The following is a 19,373-nucleotide window of genomic DNA, read 5'->3' as shown; positions in this document are numbered from 1 at the left end:
AAAGAAAGCATCACCAACAAATGGTGCTGGTCTAACTGGATATCTGCATCTGCATTGATGGAAGAATGTAAGTAGATCCATATCTACTACATTGCACAAAACTCAAGTCCAAGAGGATCACAGACCTCAACATTAAACCAGATATACTGAAACTGATAAAATAGAAAGTAGGGAATAACCTTGAACACATTGGAATAGGACACAACTTCTTGAACAGAACACTGATAGCACAGACACTAAGAGCAACAATAAGAGGGACCTCATGAAACTGAAATTTGTCTGTAAGGCAAAGGACACCATCTATAAGACAAAGAGACAGCCTAGTGAATAAGAAAAGATTTTCATGAACCCTTCATCTGATAGAGGGCTAACACCCAAAATATATAAAGAACTCAAGAAACTATACATCAATGAACCAAATATAAAAGGGGTATATATATCTAAATATAGAATTCTCAATAGAGGAACTCCAAATGGCTGAGAAACACTTGAAAAACTTCCAACATCCTTATATATCAGAAAAGTGCAAACAAAAATGATTCTGAGATTCCATCTTACACCTGTAAGAATGATTAAGATCAAAAACACAAGTGACAGCTCATGTTGGTGAGGTTGTGGAGGGTAAACTTTTACAGCTGCTATGGAAATCAACAGGGTGATTCCTCAGAAAACCAGGAATTGATTTACCTCACAGGCCAGTTATACCACTCTTGGGCATGTAATCAAAGGATACTCTCATGAAGACACTTGCTCAATTATGTTCATAGTTTATTGATAATAGCCAGAAACTGGAAACAACAAAGATGACCCTCAACTGAAGAAAATGTGGTATGAATCCCACAATGAGGGATGCTCTCTCAGTCTGGACTCTTGGGGGAGGGCCTAAGCCCTGCCCTGAATGAAATGACACACTCCAGATATTCCCCATGGAGGGCCTCAAACAACCTGGGGAACGGAGTGGAGATTGGGGAGAGGGCTGGGGAGGTTGGTGGGAGGGCAGGGGAGGAGGGGAGGGAGAGGGAGCTGCGATTGACATGTGAAGCAACCTTGTTTCTAATTTAAATTTAAAAAAGCAAAAAAAAAAGAAAGAAAATGATATGGCCATTTTCAGATTCCACAGACAGTGAGGTCAATGTGTGTGTGTGTGTGTGTGTGTGTGTGTGTGTGTGTGTGTATGATTATGTATGTATTTCATTTTATCTTTATTCTTTACATTTTTTAATTTTAATTTTAAATAGCTTGTTTTACATGTCAATCCCAGGTCCCTCTCCCTCCCCTCCTCTCGCACCCCCCCACCATGCCCCCATCCTCCCACCCTATTGCCAATTCCTTCTGCATAGGGGATATCTAGAGTCTATCATTTCACTCAGGGTAGGGTCCAGGCACTCCTCTAAGAGTCCAGGCAGAGAGAGCAACCCTCTTTGTGTTATGGACACACGATGTCCGTTAGTATTTGAGGGATAAACACTGATCCACTGCTCAGGACCCAATAGGTAGCCCAGGGCTCCTCACTGACTCTCACATTCATGGGGTCTGGATGGGTCCCATGCTGGCTTAGGGGTCCAAGAGCTCTTCTCTGTTCAGATCAGCTGTCTCTGTTGGTTTTGCCAGCCCATTCTTTGCCAATTTGCTCATCGGTCCTCTCTCTCTGTCGCTGGGTTCCTTGGGTTCTGTTCAGTATTTAACTGTGGGTGTTTGCCTCTGCTTCCATCAGTAACTGGATGAAGGTTCCAGGATGGTTATAGACATCAAGTTCACTATCAGGAATGGTCATTCGAGGTGGTCTCTACACTATTGCTTAGCTTTGCCAATTGGTGTCATCCCTTTAGATCACTAGAGGTCACAATGGTGCCTGATCTGTCTTCTAACCTATGATTCCCTCTTCCCACTCTCCTACCCCCCCCCAGTCAACCTTCCTGTTCCTCCACAACCTACTCTCTATTCCACTTCTCCCTCTCTCAATTTCCCAGGTTCCCCTCCCCGCTCGCCATGCTCCCCATCTGTACAGAGGATCTTGCCTCATTTCTCTTCTCTTGGGCACCATGCATATCTTTTAGGTTCTTTCCTGTTTCCCAGACTCTCCGTCAGTGGAAGTGCAGACTGGCACTCTCCTGATCCATGTCAAAAATCCATATATGAGTAAGTACATACCATGTTTGTCTTTTTGTGACTGGGTTACATCACTCAGGATGGTTTCTTCCAGTGCTATCCATTTACCTGCGAATTTCAAGATTCCATTGTTTTTTTCTGTTGAGTAATACTCCATTGTGTAAATGTACCACATTTTCTCTACCCACTCTTCAGTTGAGGGGCATCTAGGTTGCTTCCAGGTTCTGGCTATTACAAATAATGCTGCTATGAACATAGTGGAGCAGATGCCCTTGTTGTGTGAATTTGCCTCTTTTGGATATATGCCTAAGAGTGGAATTACTGGGTCTTGTGGTAGATTGATTCCCATTTTTCTGAGGAATCTCCATACTGCTTTCCAAAGTGGCTGTGCGAATTGGCACTCCCACGAGCAGTGGAGGAGTGTTCCCCTCTCTCCACATCCTCTCCAGCATAAATTGTCTTCGGTGTTTTTTATTTTAGCCATTCTGACAGGAGTAAGATGGTATCTCAAAGTTGTTTTGATTTGCATTTCCCTGATGGCTAAGGATGTTGAGCACTTTCATAAGTGTCTCTTGGCCATTTTAGCCTCCTCTATTGAGAATTCTCTGTTTAGCTCTGTACCCCACCTTTTAATCGGATCCTTTGGTGTTTTGGAGACTTGCTTCTTTGTAAATTTCGGAGATTAGCCCTCTGTCAGATGTGGGGTCAGTGAATATCTTTTCCCATTCTGTGGACTGTCTTTCTGTCTTGTTGACTGTGTCCTTTGCCTTACAGAAGCTTTTTAGTTTCAGGAGGTCCCATTTATTAATTGTCTGTGCCACTGGTGTTATGTTCAGGAAGTGGTCTCCTGTACCAACTCGTTGAAGGGTATCTCTCACTTTCTCTTCTAAAAGTTTCAGTGTGGCTGGATTAATGTTGAGATCTTTGATCCATTTGGACTTAAGTTTTGTACAAGGTGATAAACATGGATCTATTTGCAGTATTCTGCATACCAGTACCCAGGTATGCCAGCACCATTTGTTGAAGATACTTTCTTTTATCCATTGTATAGTTTTAGCTTCTTTGTCAAAAATCAAGTGTTCATAGGTGTGTGGTTAAAATCAGGGGTTTCAATTTGGTTCCATTGGCCTATTTTTGTGCCAATACCAAGCTGTTTTCAGGACTATATCTCTATAATAGAGCTTGAAGTCAGGTATGGTGATGCCTCCTGAATTTCCTTTAATGTATAGGGTTATTTTGGCTATCCTGGGCCTTTTGTTTTTCCATATAAAATTGATTAATGTTCTTTCCAGGTCTGTGAAGAATTGTGCCGGAATTTTGATAGGGATTGCATTGAATCTGTAGACTGCTTTTGGCAAGATTGCCATTTTTATTATGTTGATCCTACCAATCCAAGAGCATGGGAGATCTTTCCATTTTCTGGTTTCCTCTTTGATTTCTTTCTTTAAAGACTCAAAGTTCTTGATATACAGGTCTTTCACTTCCTTGGTTAACATTATCCCCAGATATTTGATGCTGTTTATGGCTATTGTAAAGGGTGAGGTTTCTCTGATTTCTTTCTCGGTCACTTCATCATCTGTATATAATAGGGCCACTGATTTTTTTGAGTTTACCTTGTATCCTACCACTTTGCTGAAGGTGTTTGTCAGCTCTAGGAATTCCCTTGCTGAGTTTTTCGGGTCACTTATGTAAACTATCATATCATCTGCAAATAGTGAAAGTTAGAATTCTACCAGAAATTCAAAGAAGAGTTAATTCCAATACTCCTCAAAGTATTCCACACAATAGAAGCAGGAGGATCACTGCCAAACTCTTTTCATGAGGCTACAATTACCTTGATACCCAAGCCACACAAAGACACAACTAAGAAAGAAAACTATAGACAAATTTCCCTCATGAACATTGATGCAAAAATACTCAATAAAATACTCGCAAACCGGATTCAAGAACACATCAGAAAAATCATCCACCATGATCAAGTAGGCTTCATCCCAGGAATGCAGGGATGGTTCAATATTAGCAAATCTATCAATGTAATCCACCATATAAACAGTCTGCGAAAGAAAAACCACATGATCAGCTCACTAGATGCTGAAAAAGCCTTTGACAAAATCCAGCACCCCTTCATGATAAAGATCCTAGAGAGATCAGGGATAACAGGAACATACCTGAATATACTAAAAGCAATATACAGTAAACCAACAGCTAACACCAAGCTAAATGAAGAGAAACTCAAAGCAATTCCTCTAAAATCAGGAACAAGACAAGGCTGTCCACTCTCTCCATATCTCTTCAATGTTGTACTTGAAGTCCTAGCTATAGCAATAAGAAAGCAAAAGGAGATAAAGGGGATACAAATAGGAAAAGAAGAAGTCAAACTTTCACTATTTGCAGATGATATTTTTTACATTCTAATCCCAGTTGCTACTCTCTCCGTCTTCCTGCTCCCCCGACTTTCCCTCATGCCCCCTTTTGCTTTCAGAGAGAGTAAGGACTCCAATGGTGAGTCAACAAAGGCCATCCCATTACCACATTGAGGCAGCACCAAGGTGCTCCGCACACTCTAGGCTGAAGAAGGTATCTCGCCATAGGAAGCAGGATCTAAAAAGCCAGTTGGTACAATATTGCTAGATCCTGCTCCCCCCTCCAATGACCACACACACTTCTCACCCCATCTACTGTCCCTGAATTCAGGTGCCCTAATGGTCCTATACAGGTTCCCCAACTGTTAGTCCAGAGTCGGTGAGCTCCCACTAGCTTGGGTCTGGTGTTTCTGTGGATATCCCCATCCTGGTCTTGACCCCTTTGCTCTTATTATTATCTTCCCTCTCTTCTACTGGACTCCATGATTTCAACCCAGTGGTTAGTTGTGGATCTCTGCATCTGCTTCCATCACCTACTAGATGAAGTTTCTGTCATGACAATCATGGTATTCCTTGATATGACTATAGGGGAAGGCCAGTTCAAGCACCCTCTCTACTATTACTTAGAATTTTATCTGGGGTCATCCTTGTTTATTCCTGAGAATTGTGCGAGTGCCAGTTTTCCCACTAATCCCATAATAGCTCCTCTATCAAGATAATTCTTTCTTTGCTCCCTCCTCTGTCCTTCCCCAATTTGACCATCCCGTTTCTTCATATTCACTTCCCCATTACCCTTCCTTCTTCCCCTCTCCCCTACCATGGCCATCCCTCTCATTCTCCTGATTTACTCAGGTGAGCTTATATATTTCCCATTTCCCCTTACTAGGCAGATCCTTGCATGTCTTTCTTAGGATCTTCTTTGTTACCAGTTTCCACACTCAGTGAGGACATCATACATACATACATACATACATACATACATACATGCATAAGCACATACATACATAACATACATTTAAATGCTCAGGGAGGAGGACCATAGGCCACATGGTCCTATAACCCTCCTCCTACTCTGCCATCTCCCTTTAAAACGTTGACATTTTTTATTCTGAAGAGTGACACATAGTGAGGTTGGCTCCAGAAGGCAGATAAGGAAGACTGCCGGGTAGGTGAAGAATCAGGGGAAGATGTGACAGGAGAAAACAAGTGCCTACTACAAGAGATCCACTGTTGAAAATCACAAAGACAAGCATTGCTGTTTAAAAAGGGAGAAATATTGCAAAGTAACTGGCAATCTTAACTGTAATGGAAATTTTACTGGTCACATAGTCAGTAGCATGGCTTAGACAATGTGGTACAAAACTCACAATGTGTTCAACAGACAAGTTGTTTCATGGATTAGGGTGGAGATCGGTACACAATGTCTTCACCTCTTAAAATCTCTGACAAAACCACATGATGACTTTCCAGTCCACATTAACAACAGGAGGCAGGTGGTTATAGAACAGAACATGTTTTCACATTTGGAAGAGGACCCAGTGACTGCAGGTCAGGGGGCATGTGAGAATGAAGGACTACAAACAGCACAGCCAGTAACATGTCTCACAGACTCCCCTTGTTGCCCAGTACAAAAGAGGCTCTGCCTCTCGTGGTCAAATGACAAGGAAGAAGGATTACCCTGCCAGGTTGCCTGCACCCTCAGAGCTATCAAGGCACTCATAATGGCTTGTAGGCATGTGTTTCCAGGCCTCTACCAGCTCCTTCTATCATGCAGAAGCTATACACTGAGCACTGCAGTGTGGTTGCTAGGCAGCAACCCGGAGCAATGCCCAACTCCCTCATTTGAATAAGCCCACCCCACCCTACCTGTATGGCATACATGCCAGTTAAATGCTGGTTCCTCTTGACAATGTAAAGAGAGGTGCAATCTACACTCCCAGATGCTCTCTTGGATCATCAGAGTCTTTTAGCAGCTGAGAAATGCAGAGCATGCATAGATCCCCGGTACTACCACTAATTAACCCATGGGATACTTTCCACTGCTGGCCCGAGACAAGCAAGAGTAAACAGAAAGGCAAACTGGCCTCCCCACCTTCCAGTCTATGAGACCTGTATACCCAGGCCACAGCTGTGTATACTGGGATTACTGGAAAACATGGGACTCCTGAAATCAGTCCCGACAAACATTCACCAATAATCACCAGTGTCTGACACCATAACGATGCCAGGCAGACCTACAGTCTTACCTGCTCCCTGGACTGTCCATACTGAGCCTCTTATCTCTTTGCCTCCCTGTCTAAATGAAACCATTCATTTCCTGTCCTGCTGTGTGTCTTAAATTATTTTATTGATGCCAGCAAGAGCTTGGGTGGGGTGAGTGGGTCAGGGGTGATGCACAGTTATGAAATCCCAAGTCAACCTTCGCTATGACAATAACTGAGTGGACACATGGGCAATTCCTCCAGAAATCCACGATCTGCTGTGGCTGAGGAAGAAATCTTTTCTTCCATGTAGGGTCACACAACTGAATATTTCAGCTGATATAGAACATTGTGTCGCTGCCTAAAGCCTATATTCCTTCGCTTAAACTTATGAGAGTTGCAAGCTTATCTGTTTCTCCTACGCAGAATGTGCATCCCATCATACTTAAAATTCTTTTCGTGGGGCCACTCAAAAAACTGACATCAAGAAGGCATACAGAAAACATATGTATGTCTTATATATACATATATACATTCATATTTATACACACACATACACACACATATGATGTTGGTTCTTCATAACAGAAAATGGGAGCACTGAGATGGAAGGAAAATGAGTGAAAACTCTGTGTGTGAATCACATCATGGGGGATCAGGGTTCCTTGGTACCCAGTTTCCTTTTTAATAGTCTAACTCACACCACCACACCCACAAAGGCATGAGAAAAGCCATAAACAGAAAAGTTGAAGCCTTTCCTAGGACAATTCCCATCTTGGCACAAGTGTGGGGACTCATCCAAAGGCAGCTGAGGAGAGCCCAGGGCATTGAGCTGGCCAGAACACAATGTCTTAGTCAGATTTCACCTCCATCCTCTGGGAGGCAGCTCCTTAGCCTTCTTCCATCCTCTACTTGACCATCCTCTGGAACATTCTCATGCTTTCCTGCTGCCTCTATAGCGGGAACATCTGCTCTGGCTGCTGCTGCCCCCCGTACACTCTGGCAAGGTGCTAGATCTGTGGGCTCCCAGGTTGAGGGTGAGGCCACTGAGGCCCTGAATCAGCATTTCCCAGGAGGGAGTGTTGGAAGCTGTGTTCCTCTCTCCACTCTTCCCAGCAATGCTCAGAACATGGTTCTGGCATTGGAGCGAATTCTGATCTCTGTCACTCAAAGGAGAGCCTCTGAATTCCCGTTCAAGAACGTAAGGTGCGGGATTGACATGTAAAACAAGCTATTTAAAATTAAAATAAAAAAATAAAAAATAAACAAATAAAAGAACGTAAGGTGCCATGTGATTCTGGTGCCAACATTTCGAGTGTCTCGGGACATCTTTCTTCCTCTGAAGAAAGCCCTGCTTTTCCCAGTAGTGTAGCCCCAGGGCCTTCTTTTCATGGCCTGCATCTGGAGAAGCCCCTCTGACAGATTATCAGAGACACCTGGGTCAGGGCTGCTACTTAGGCTCAGATCACTGAGGCCCATACTTAGCTTTTCTGAGAAGGAAGGCTGAGAGCCTGCTTAGGTCTCTTGGATGCTTGTCATAGTGGTCATGAGGGAGGTCATGGAAATCGACATTGGATCCCATTTCTGCAGCGGATCCATGGGGAAGCCACACTGAGTCCTGGTTCCAGGAGGAAAAGTGAAGGTGGATGCTTGTGGAATAACTAGGCAATAGCCAGGAGGAATGTGTGCAGCCAGGAAAATCCAGACTGTAACAAGAGGTGAGAAGACAAGAAAGAAAGCCCATGATTATTCATCTCACTTTGTCCCTCATCTTCAACACAGGGCCACTTCCCGGGCTGTATCCAACGGTTACATGAGATGACACATGTCCAGAGAGCTCAGCACAGGGCCTGGCACATCATCAGCATTCCTGCCATGGCAGCTGGTTCTCCTTCTATTGCCTGACAGCTCATGAGGAAGGTACCATAGGGTGAATAACACTGATTCTTGCCTGACTCCCCTGACCCATAATTCTCAAAGGCATCTCTTATGCAATGTATCAACAGTGATGGACATTCTTCGTAAATGTTTGTACATATTTGAAGGGTAGAATTTTATGGGCTTACAAGGATTTGATCCCTAGAACCTACAAGTCTCTGGTGGTCACCCTACTAATCATTGACTTGCCATGCTGCCCTAGAAGCTGCTGTTTTGCCTGTGGGAACATTTCCATGGCATACACTGACATCAGACCAAAATTCCTCTCTTAGTGATGAGAATGCAAGAATCTTGGCAGGGTGTTTCATTGACTCAGAGACATATCTTTCCTATGTAGCAATATGTGACCTTAGACAAGAGCTTAAAAGTGAGTTTTTCAATTCACTAAATTTCAGGAATAGAAGTAGCACAGAGAGCTGACTACTGGTCAACTATTTGAATGCTGTCTTGATATTACCTCCTGTATTCCTAGACCTACTCATCAACTGGCATGTGACAAACACAGCCAAACTCCTCTTGCCCTCGGCAATTCCAGCTTTTTTATTCTTTCAGTTGTGTGGGCTCACTGCTCCTGGAAGCATGTCTGGCAGGTGCAAACTGATGTGTTACACAAAAGCATCTCCTTGTCCAAGTGCAAGGAATGTGAAACATGGGAAGAAAAACAAAAGGGATACTGAACAACCTGGGTAAGAGTGGCATCAGTGACAGAGAACAAAATCTAGAGTCTCAGTCTTCTCTCTCAGTCTTCTCAGTGCAGTAGGTATCTATGTCCCAGGAATTCCTTGCGGTCACAGGTGATGGGTGTGTTTGAGGGCTGAGTGTGGGAGGTATTGGTGTAGGTTGCTTGCAGGGGTCTTTCCTGCTGGCCTGCTAGTGTAACAGAGATGGGTGGGGGGAAGGCCTGGGGTTTTTCCCTAAGTCCTTGGGCTGAGAGGAGGTTTGGTCAAGATGGAATCCTGGTCATTCACTTCTCAATCTGCTCTGTGTAGTAGATGACTATGTCCCAGGGAGACCTGTCTGAGTCTCAGGGAAGCCCTGAATATCTTGAGAGGAGGACCGTGATCATCAAGAGGGAAAATGTATTCCAGGAAACCATTGTCCTGAAGATGGGCCGTCACCAGTTATCATTAAGCTTAAAATCCTCCTGTCTGTGGTTGGCTGAGCAGAGTAGAGTAGAGTGCAGGGAAAAGGCCATGCCAGGGACCTTCTTTAGTTACAGCATGGAAGAGAAAAAGCCAACTCCATGGGAGGGGAAAAAGCAGAGGCATAGTTTCTGATGACTTTGATGAATTATGTGGGACGAGTCTCTCTCTGTCATACAGTCTCTGCCTCACTGTCTTCCTTTCTCCCTGCCCCTCTCTTGACATCTGTATCTGCCTTTGTATTTCCTGAATCTCATGCTCAGGAGGCTCTATGATTGAATGGCAGCTGACTGGCAGTGCAGCAAGCGCCAGTATTTAGCATCCTCTTCTTGGAATCAGTTTCTTCACTCCAGTGCAGTAGCAAACTTAACTTGATCACCTCCCATACAGGTTAACAAGCATGGAGAATTTCCATTGTCAGTTGTCCCTTCAAGCCTGAGCATAGGGAGCATGGAATGCCTACCTCAGCCTCCACTGTTTTCTGACTGCCTTTCAAGAGTGTGAAAATACAGTCACTGTGGAGAGAGCTTGGTCAACGTCACCTTGCTGCTCTCTGCAGGCAGGGGTGTGACTATGCCTCGTGATCTGATCATCTCAGAAGAAGAGAAGGGTGGAGTTGAGGCAAGAATACATTCAACAACCTAAAGAGCAATATGGCAACACTAGAAATTAATGATTCTATATCAGAAAGACATGAACATCACAATGCAGAAGAAGCAGAAGAAAACCACCTAAAAATATGTTGATCGAGATTACAGAGGCCCTTAATGAATAAATATCTTAAAGAAATGGAGGAAAACACAAAAAAGGGAAGAAGTCAATAAATCCCATATAGAAAACTAAGAAAAAATAAAAAAATCCAAGACTTTAAAACTGAAATGGAAGAAATAAAGAAAACAAACTGGAGGGAATTCTGGAAATGGAAAGTCTGGATAAATGAATAGGAGCTACAGATGCAAGCATAAAAAACAGAATCCAAGAGATGGAGAGACGATCTCAGGCATTTAAGATACGATAGAGGAAATTGATACATCGGTGAAAGAAAACATAAAAGTCAATAGTCATACCACAAAATGTACAGAAAATCTAGGAAACCCAGGAAAGACCAAAACTAAGAATAATAGGCATAGAAGAAGTCCAGCTAAAAGGCACACAGAATATATTCAACAAAATCATAGAAGAAAACTTTCCCAATCTAAAGAAGGAAATTCCCATGAAGATACAAGAAGCATACAGAGTACCAAATAAATCGAGTCCCCCAAAACAACAACATCAGCAACAGCAGTCCTCTTGACGCATAAGAATCCAATCACAAAATATACAGAATAAAGAAAGAATATAAAGAGGGGCAAAGGAAAATGACAAGTAACCTATAAAGGCAGATAAATCAGAATAGCACCCAAATTCTCAATGGAGACTCTCAAAGGCAAAAGGTCCTGGACAGATATTGTGCAAACTCTAAGACACCGTCGATGCTAACCCAGACTACTATACCCAGCAAAGCTTTCAATCACTATAGATGTAGAAAACAAGATATCCCATGATAAAATCAGAATTAAACTGTACCTATCCATAAATCCAGCCCACCAGACAGCACTAGAAGGAAAAGTGCAACCCAAGGTGTTTAGATGGACACATGAATTTAAAGGCAATAGACAATCCCACGCCAAAAAAATCCAAAAAGAGGAAGCACATACACATGCACATGTACACTCACACACACATGCACACACAAACACACACACACACACACACACACACACACACACACACACACACACACACACTACCACCACCACAAAAAATAGCAGGACCCAACAACCACTGGTCATGGATATCACTCAATATCAATGGACTTCACTCACCTATAATAAAACACAAGCTAACAGAATGGATACAAAAACAGGATCCATCCTTCTGCTGCATACAAGAAACACACTTCAACTTCAAAGACAGATATTTCCTCAGGCTAAAGGAATAGGGAAAGACTTTCTAAGCATGTAGCTATCCTAATATCTAAAAGAATGACCCCAAACTAAAGGTAATGAAAAGAGATGATGAATGACATTTCATATTCAACACAGGAAAAATCCATCAAGAAGAAGTCTTAATCCTGAGCAAAAGTGTCTCATATACAAGTGCACTCACATTTGTAAAAGACACATTACTAAAGCTTAAATCACATTTCAAACCCCACACATGAATAGCGGGAGACGTCAACACCCCATGCTCACTCTGGACAGGTCTGCCAGACAGAAAGTTAAAAGAGACATGAGTGATTCAACATATGTTATGACTCAAATGGGCTTAGCAGACATCCATAGAACATTCCACTCAAACACAAAAGAATAAAACTTTTCCTCAGCACCCCATGGAACCTCTCTAAAACTGAGCACATATTCAGCCACAAAACAAATCTCCACAGACACAAAAAGATTCGAATAAAGCCTGAATCCTATTGGATTATCATGACTTAAATTCAGAATTCAACAACAGCACAAATTCTAGAAAGCATACAAAATCATGGAAATTGAACAATGCACAAGTGAATCATCCCTTGGGTAGGAAGAAATAAAGACAGAAATTAAAGCTTTCCTAGAATTAAAAAAAGGAATATTCAACACACCCAAACTTATGGGACACTGTGAATTCAGTGCTAAGAGGAAAGTTAATAGCACAAGGGACTACCTGAAGAATATGGAGAAATCTCACACTAGCAAATTGTAAAAACACATGAAAGCTCTTAAGTAAAAAGAAGCAAACTCACCCAGGAGAAGTAGGTGACAAGAAATAATCAAATTGAGGGCTGAAATCAATAAAATAGAAACAAACAGAAGAAAAGAACACAAACTAAACAATGAGCTGTTTCTTTAAGAAAATCAGCAAGATTGACAAGCCTTTATCTGAACTAACAAAAAGGCACAGAATACCCAAATTAACAAAATCAGCAAAGAAAAGGGGTACATAACAAAAACCAGTACTCCACAAAATTTGAAAATTAAAAAAAATGGGCAGTTTTCTAGATAAGTTCTACATCCCAAAATTAAATCAAGACCAGATAAACAATTTAAATATACCTATAACTCTTATAGAAATAGACACAGTCATCAAAAGTCTCCCAGCCAAAAAAATCCCAGGACCAGATAGATTCAGTGCAGAATTCTATCAGAATTGAAAGAAGAGCTAACTCAAAAACTCCTGAAATGGTTCCACACAATGGAAACAGGAGGAACATTACCAAACTCCTATTAGGAGGCTAAAGTTACCCTGGTACTGAAACCACACAAATATACCACAAGGAAAAACAATTACATACCAGTATCCCTCATGAACATTGATGCAAAAATAATCCATAAAATACTGGCAAACTAAATCCAAGAACAAATCCAAAAATCATTCCCCATGGCCAAGTAAAATTCATCCTAGAGATACATGGTTGATTCAACTCATGGAAATCTATCAATGTAATCCACCATATAAACAAACAGAAAGAAAAAAACCACATGATCTTATCATTAGATGCTGACAAAGCCTTTGAAAAATTCAACACCCTTTCATGATAAATGTATTGGAGAGATCAGGAATACAAGGAACATATCTAAACATAATAAATACAATATACAAACAGCTAGCCTGAACAAGGGGGAGCTCTTGGACCCCAGACTGATGGCTGGGAGGCCAACATAGGACTGATCCAGACTCCCTGAATGTGGCTGCCAGTGAGGAGGCCTAGGCAATCTAAGGGGCCTTGGGTAGTAGATCAGTATTTACCACTGGCATACTAATGGATTTTAGGTGCCCATCCCACAATGAAGGATGCTCCCTCAGCCTGAACTCTTGGGGAGGGCCTAGGCCCTGCCCTGAACAAAATGACAGACTCTGGAGATCCCCCATGAAGGGTCTCACCCTCACTGAGGAATGGAGTGGGGACTGGATGGGGCATGGGGGGAACTGGTGGGGGTGGGGGAGGAGAGGTGGGAGAGGGAGCTGGGATTGACATGTGAAGAAAGATTGTTTCTAATTTAAATTTTAAAAGCAATATACGGCAAACCAGCAGCCAACAACAAACTAAATGGAGAGAAACTCAATGCAATTCCATTAAAATAAGGAACAAGACAAGGTTGCCCACTCTCTCCATCTGTATTCAATATAGTACTTGAAGTTCTAGCTAAAGCAATAAGACAACAAAAGGAGATCAAGGGGATACAAATTGGGAAGGTAGAACTCAAATTATCAATATTCATGAATGATATGATAGTATACATGACTGACCCCAAAAACTTGATCTGGGAGCCCCTAAAGCTGATAAACACTTTCAGCAAAGTGGCAGCATACAATATTGATTAACTCAAAAAATCAGAAGCCCACTTTGGACAAATGATAAACGGGCTGAGAAAGAAATCAGAGAAACATCACCCTTTACAATAGCCACAAACAACATAAAATTTCTTGGGGTAATGATAAACAAACAAGTGAAAGAACTGTAAAGCAAGAACATTGAGTCATTAAAGAAAGAAATTAAAAAAGATACCAGAAAATGGAAAGATCTCCCATGCTCCTGGATAGGTAGCATCTTCATATTAGAAATGGCAATGTTAAGAAAAGCAATCTACAGATGCAAGGCAATCCCCATCAAAATCCCAGCACAATTCTTCACAAACCTTGAAAGAACAATGCTCAGCTTATATGGAAAAATAAAAAAACCCAGAATAGCTAAAACAATCCTGTACAATAAAGGAACTTCCGAATGTATCAGCATCCCTGACTTCAAACTCTTCTATAGAGCTATAGTAAAAAACAAACAAAAAAACAGTTTGGTATTGGCATAAAAACAGATGCATGGATGAATAGGATTAAATTGAAGACCCTGAAATTAATCCAAACACCTATGATCACTTCTTTTTTGATAAAGAAGCAAAAAATGGTACAGTGAAAAAAGGAACAAATCTTACCAAATGGTGCTGGCATAACTGGATGTCAACATGTAGAAGACTGCAAGTAGATCCATATCTATGCCCATGAAGAAAACTCAAATCCAAGTGGATTAAGGGGGTCAATATAAATCCAGCGACATTAAATTTTGTAGAAAAGAAAGTAGGAAGTGGCTTTGAAAGCATTGGCTAAGGAGATCAATTCTTTAATGTAACACCATTTTCACAGACACTGAAAGCAACAATCAATAAATTGGACCTCATGAAGCTGAAAACCTTCTATAAGGGAAAAGTCACAGTCAATAAGACAAATTGACAGCCTCAAGAATGGTAAAAGATCTTCATCAATCCCATATCATGCTGATCTACTAATAAAGAAATCAAGAAACAAACATCAAAATACAAAATAACCCAAATGAAAAGTGGAGTATGGTGCTAAACAGAGAATTCTCAACAGAAAAATCTTAAATAGCCTGAAGACATATAAGGAAGAGCTACCCATCCTTAATCATCAGAGAAAAACAAATCAAAACAATGCTAAGATATCATCTTACATCTGTCAGAATGCATCAGATCAAGAATACTGAGGAAAGCTTATGTTGGAAAGGATATGGAATCAGGGGGACACTCCTCCACTGCTGGTGGGAGTGCAAACTTGTACAGCCATTTTACAAATCAGTATTGCATCAAGTTCACTATCAGAAATAGGCATTCGAGATGGTCTCTACACTATTGCTTAGCTTGCCAATTGGTGTCATCCATTTAAATCACTAGAGGTCACAATGGTGCCTGATCTGTCTTCTACCAGAGACTGATGGAAGCAGAGGTAAACACCCACAGTTAAATACTGAACAGAACCCAAGGAATCCAGCGACAGAAAGAGAGGAGCGATGAGCAAATTGGCAAAGAATGGGCTGGCAAAACCAGCAGAGACAGCTGATCTGAACAGGGAAGAGCTCTTGGACCCCAGACCGACAGCTGGGAGGTCAGCATGGGACTGATCCAGACCCCCTGAATGTGAGAGTCAATGAGGAGGCCTGGGCTACGTATGGGGTCCTGAGCAATGGATCAGTGTTTATCCCTCGAATACTAACAGACATCGTGTGTCCATAACACAAAGAGGGTTGCTCTCTCTCCCTGGACTCTTAGGGAAGTGCCTGGACCCTACCCTGACTGAAATGATAGACTCTAGATATCCCCTATGCGGAAGGATTTGGCAATAGGGTGAGAGGATGGGGGGATGGTGAGGGGGTGTGGGAGGAGGGGAGGGAGAGGGAACTGGGATTGACATGTAAAACAAGCTATTTAAAATTTTAAAAATGTTTAAAAATCAGTATTTCCTTTTTGGCCTTTATTTATTTTATTACTTTAATTTTAAATAGCTTGCTTCACATGTCAATCCCAGTTTCCTCTCCCTCCCCTCCTCCCGCACCCCCACCATCCCCCCCCAGCCTCCCACCCTATCCCCACATCCTTCCAGGTAGGAGATATCTAGAGTCTATCATTTCACTCAGGGCAGGGTCCAGGCACTCCCCTAAGAGTGCAGGCTGAGAGAGCATCCCTCCATGTGGAATGGGTTCCCAGAGTGAATCTGTATGCCAGGAATAAATACTGCTCTACTCTCCAAGGTTCCACAGATTGCCGAGGCCTCCTATAGAACCCCCAGATTGGAGGGGTGTCTGGATCAGTCTTATGCTGTCTCCTCAGTCATCAGTCTGGGGTCCATGTGTTCCCCTTTGTTTAGGTCAGCTGCCTCTGGGGGTTTCGTCAGTCTGATCTTTATTCCTTTGCTCATCACTCCTCTTTGCAACTGGGTTACAGGAGGTCAATTTGGTTCCCAGCTGTGGGTGTCTGCCTCTGCCTCCGTCAGCCACTGGATGAGAGTTTTAGGATGGCATATAAGGTAGTCATCATTCTCATTATCATGGGATGACATTTAAGGTAGCCTTAATGCCAGTTGGTGTCATTCTTGTAGATCTGTGAAGATCTCACTAGTGCCAGATCTCTCCTCCAACTTATAATGGCTCCCAATTGGGAATCATTCTACCTCAAGACCCAGAGATACCACTCTTGGGCATTTACCAAAGGATGTCCAATCATAGCACAAGGACATCTGTCCAACTATATAATAGCAGCAGTATTTGTAATAGCCAGAATCTGGAAACAACCTAGATGTCCTTCAACTGAAGAATGGATAAGGAAAATGTGGTACATTTACACAGAGGAATACTACTCAGCTGTAAAAAACTGAAGACCTCATGAAATTCGCATGCAAATGGATGGAACTAGAAAAGCCAATCCCAAGTGAGGTAACCCAGACTCAGAAAGACAAACACAGTAAGTGTTCACTCATAAGCAGATATTAGATATAATGCAAAGAATAACCAGACTATAATCCACAGTTCCAGAGGAGCTAGGTAACAATGAAGAGTCTAAGAGGGACAAATGGATATCCCTAGGAAGGGAAATTAGATGAGATCTATGGGAGAAACATGGGGTGGAGACTGGTAAGATGGAGGGAAAGGGGATAGAGAATTTCTGAGAATGGAATGGACGAGGGGAGCAGGATGCATTGGAAGAGCAATGAAGGAAATGTCTTCACAGAGAGCCACCGCCCCCTTCCTGCTATTCTTCCACTGCCCGCGTTCTGCAACTGGAGATACCACAAGGGCTGCTGCCTCTGCAGGGACAGCAGATGCTGCTTGGGTGAGTGCGCTGCCTCAGCTGCAGGCTACCAGCTTAGCCCAGCGTGTCAAAAGTGACAAATGCCCATACCCCACATTGGCAAGAAAGATCTATAAGGGATGTTCTTCTAAAACAGGAGAGGGTAAGCAGACACAGAAAGTGAATCAAGCTGCCATCTGATACAGCAAGAATGGGGGTGTGACACCTTCATGCTAATGGAGTGTTGGGAACTGCACCAATGGTAGCCATCCCACTTGGCCACCAGAGCAAGTGCTGCCCTCCGGACTAGGTGAAATGGCTTCAGAGCCTTCTGAGGTGTATACCCAAGGCTGTGATGCCAAAATGCAACCCCCCCAAAAATTATTGAAATCACGCTGGTGGGTAGAGTTCCTTCTGGACCTGGAACTGGAATGCATTTGTCTATGCACTGCAGTGTACTCAAGGCATCTGGGCACTGATCCAAACCACCAGGCAACAACCAGGGCATACAGCAAGATTTCCAAGCTGGAGTTGCTTAAGGGCAACTGGCACAAGCAGACAGCCCGTGACAAAGTCCCATCCTAAGCGTCTGATTCTCATGCAGACAATGTACAAAAGACTTACAGTAGAGTCAAGAAAAACTTCAGATAGCACTAAGAGTTCCAGAATTTAACAGTACTTAACATTATTTAACAATGATAAATGGGACTTAATATCCCAGGGCTGGAGTGAGAGGCAGGTCCCTCTGATCTGTCACAGAAGGACAAGCGTTGCTTGGCATTTTAAACACAATTTACTAAAAGTACTTGCTGTGGGATGGTAGCAGTAAAGGACAGACATTTTAACAGAAGTCAATAAGTAGGCTAAAGTAGGTTTAAAAGTGACCTGATTTGTAAAAGGACATCTAGAGCACAGAGGGAAAAGCAGTAACCACTGTGTCTTCTTACTGCTTTCAGTGGTTTTTGTTTTTCTTGCTGTATGAGCTGGCAGCTTTATTTACTTCCTGGGTCTGTTTTTCCTCTCCTGTTTTAAGGAGGAGATGGCAGCTGAGGCAGCACATTCATACAAGCAGCATCTGCTGTCCCTGCAGAGGCAGCAGCCCTTGTGTTAGCTCCAGTAGCTGAACTGACCAGGGCAGTGGAAGAGTTCTTGGGGCAGACAGACTAGGGCAGAAATGGTGGGGAGCAGAAGGAGAGGATGCAACAAGGGACAGCAGAGATGCAGAGGAGGAAGAGCTCTGATGCTGGAGAAAGACAAGAGGCTGTGCGGAGCCAGGAATGAGAAAGGATGGAATCTCCCTCCCCGGAAGAGTATGAGGAGTTGGGAATGGCAGAAGGTCTTGAGATTCTAGGTCTTCAACGTGTGACAATAGCACAAATCAGGGGACAAGGGTCTCAACATTGCAGACCTGGGATGCTGGCCTCAAGGAACTGAGCTTCCTAAGGAACAAGTGTAGAACTTCGAAGTTCTTACTAGTTCTGGTCCTCTCTTCTGCTCAGAATCAAGGATTGCATTGGCTCCATTGTCTCACAGACACTGGGGGTTAAATCCTTGAGTAATAAGCCTCCAAGCAAGGATCAGGCAGCCAAAGTCTTTAGATTATTAAGTCTTACATAGAATTTAGTACTATTATTCTGACGAATTGAAATAATATTAAACTTCCCTCTAACTTGTATTTATTCCACACATTAGTTCATCTAAGAACTCTGCCTTTTGAAGCAGATGGCAATTAACACAAAATCTTTAATGGTCAACATGAAGAGAGTAATTGATTTGGTATGCCCCCATCTCCCTGAATGGTATATGTAAAGCATGAATCTGTCCCTTCCAATTTCCCTGGGGTCCCCAAGAAGAAGGGAAGCAAAGACTGTCAAAGTCAGAGGTGGCTGACATTTGTAGGGAAACTCCATTTTTGGACACACAAGACAGAACTGATGCCCACCTGAATTCAAAGGCAGCTGTGACCACATTCACAACACCTACACAAGATAAACCCAGGAAAAATCTCAGCACTGATTAGGGAGT

General features: G+C 42.7%; 1 pseudogene; it reads right to left on the bottom strand.

Annotated features, from left to right (window-relative positions):
- Positions 1-7,581: 7,581 nt before the first annotated feature.
- LOC121139798 lies at positions 7,582-8,272 on the bottom strand (annotated as a pseudogene).
- Positions 8,273-19,373: the final 11,101 nt, after the last annotated feature.

This window comes from Mesocricetus auratus, unplaced genomic scaffold, assembly GCF_017639785.1.
Source record: "Mesocricetus auratus isolate SY011 unplaced genomic scaffold, BCM_Maur_2.0 Super-Scaffold_100003, whole genome shotgun sequence".
NCBI classification, from domain to species: domain Eukaryota; kingdom Metazoa; phylum Chordata; class Mammalia; order Rodentia; family Cricetidae; genus Mesocricetus; species Mesocricetus auratus.
Note: the sequence above shows the minus strand (reverse complement) of the source record. Positions and strands in the feature narration are given on the sequence as shown.